Below are 2,415 nucleotides of genomic sequence, written 5' to 3'. Positions count from 1 at the left end.
ATAGATAAATAGATATGAGAGAGAGATAGATATGACATAGATAAGATCGATAGATAGATAGATAGGAGATAGATATAAGAGATAAATAGATAGATTGAAAGGAATTGGATAGATAGGAATTAGATATGAGCGAGAGATAGATAAATATATGATAGATAGATAGATAACTAAGAGATAGATAGATATGAGAGAGATAGATAAGATAGATAAATAAACAGATAGATAGGAGATAGATGGATAGATAATAAAAAGATAGATATGCGATAAATAGATAGGAAATAGTTAGATGGGAGACAGAAAATTTATAGATAGGACATAGATAAATAGATAGATATGAGACAGATAGATGAGTAGATATGGGATAGATAGCTAGGGGGGTTTCACTGTCAGGATTCTTATTTGACTCTAAAACATAACCTTTAATAGATATAAAAATAAAAGAGAAAGGCTTAAAGGGCCAATCTTCAAAGGGACACACAAAAATAAGAATTCCCTTTCCAGAATCCCATATGACTCCTGTGTGCAGTAAAGAACACCTGCAGCTGTGTGCACAATATCAGGTGTTTTCCCTGAGCAGGCCACATGGGGGAGGAGTAACAGGTGACGAGGTGGCCGAGTGGTTAAGGCGATGGACTGCTAATCCATTGTGCTCTGCACGCGTGGGTTCGAATCCCACCCTCGTCGCAAGTTCTTTTTTTATGCCTTGTGAAAGATTTATTTTCCAGTATACTGAGCAAATGAGAAAAATTCCTTGATTGTGCATAATATCTAATAATGAGCCTTGGAACTTTAAAGTCATAGAGTATATATAATTGTGTGTACAGTAATATATATATATATATATATATAAAGGTGAAAGCCCTCACTGACTGACTCGCCACTAATTCTCTAACTTACCGATGTTGCACAAACATTAAATTTTGCAGGAGCATTCTTTAGCTCCTAAATAGGAAAAGTAAAGGAGTGACAGCTCAAAAATCAATGTTAAGTGCAAAAGTATTGGCACCCCTGTGTCATGTACCAAATCAAATTCTCTAACTTCCCGGTGTCGTACAAATATGAAATTTGGCACGACCATTCTTTATGTCCTAAATAGGAAAAGTAAAGGGGTCACAACTTGATTATTAAATGCTAAGTTCAAAAGTATTAGCACCCCTATGTAATGTACCTAATCTAATTCTCTAACTTCCTGGTGTCATACTAACATGAAATTTGGGATGACCATTCTTTAGCTCCTAAATAGAAAAAGTAAAGGGGTCACAACTTGATTATTAAATGCTAAGTTCAAAAGTATTAGCACCCCTATGTAATGTACCTAATCTAATTCTCTAACTTCCTGATGTCGTACAAACATGCAATTTGGCACGACCATTCTTTAGGTCCTAAATAGAAAAAGTAAAGGGGTCACAACTTGAAAATTCAATGCTAATTGCAAATATATCGGCTCCCCTGTGTAATGTACCAAATCTAATTCTCTAACTTCCCGATGTCATATAAACATGAAATTTGGCATGAGCATTCTTTAGGTCCTAAATAGGTAAAGTAAAGGGGTCACAACTTGAAAATTCAATGCTAAGTGCAAAAGTATTGGCACCCTTGTGTAATGTACCTAATCTAATTCTCTAACTTCCCAGTGTCGTACAAACATGAAAATTGAGACGACCATTCTTTAGGTTCTAAATAGGAAAAGTAAAGGGGCCACAATTTGATTACTCAATGCAAAGTGCAAAAGTATTGGCATCCTTATGTAATGTAACTTCCCGTTGTCATATAAACATGAAATTTGGCACGACCATTCTTTAGGTCTTAAGTAGGAAAAGTAAAGAGGTCACAACTTGGAAATTCAATGCTAAGTGCAAACGTATTGGCACCCCTGTGTAATGTACTTAATCTAATTCTCTAACTTCCCGATGTCATACAAACAGGAAATTTGGTATGACCATTCTTTAGGTTCTAAATAGGAAAAGTAAAAGGGTCACAACTCGATTTTTCAATGCTAATTGCAAAAATAGGTGCACCTCTATGAGTCAGGGGGATGTGAATCTATCTTATCACACACTGGTTCGGTATAGGCCTATCTGTAGAGGCAGATGGTCGGGGCAACAATAGCATAGTTAAATAATCAGAACTAAGATCATGAAGCACAGAAGTCATAATAGACAAGGATCAGGCAGGAGTCAAATACCATAATATACTTGATGGGGGGCTTTGTCACAATGGCTGCAAATAATAAATTGTTTAGGCATTCTCCATGAGGGAAGGATGCCTAAAATAGTAGGGGGTGATTGGTGGGGGACTGGATGGGAATGCACACATTGGCCCTTTAAGAGATGGGACAGGAGTGCATGCGAGCCCTATGGGCTAAATGCAGGCAAAATCCAGAGACACCAAGCCATGGAGCGAGCAGGCTGCAGA

At 37.1% G+C, this 2,415-nt stretch overlaps 1 non-coding gene across 1 annotated transcript; it reads left to right on the top strand.

The window, feature by feature from the left end:
* The first annotated feature begins 602 nt into the window (after positions 1-602).
* On the top strand, positions 603-684 carry TRNAS-GCU (transfer RNA serine (anticodon GCU)). Its single transcript has one exon. It is a non-coding gene; the product is annotated as a tRNA-Ser (tRNA).
* The last annotated feature ends 1,731 nt before the right edge of the window (positions 685-2,415 follow it).

Source organism: Eleutherodactylus coqui, chromosome 3 (assembly GCF_035609145.1).
Source record: "Eleutherodactylus coqui strain aEleCoq1 chromosome 3, aEleCoq1.hap1, whole genome shotgun sequence".
Lineage (NCBI taxonomy): Eukaryota > Metazoa > Chordata > Amphibia > Anura > Eleutherodactylidae > Eleutherodactylus > Eleutherodactylus coqui.
This window is presented reverse-complemented; position numbering and strand designations above follow the sequence as displayed.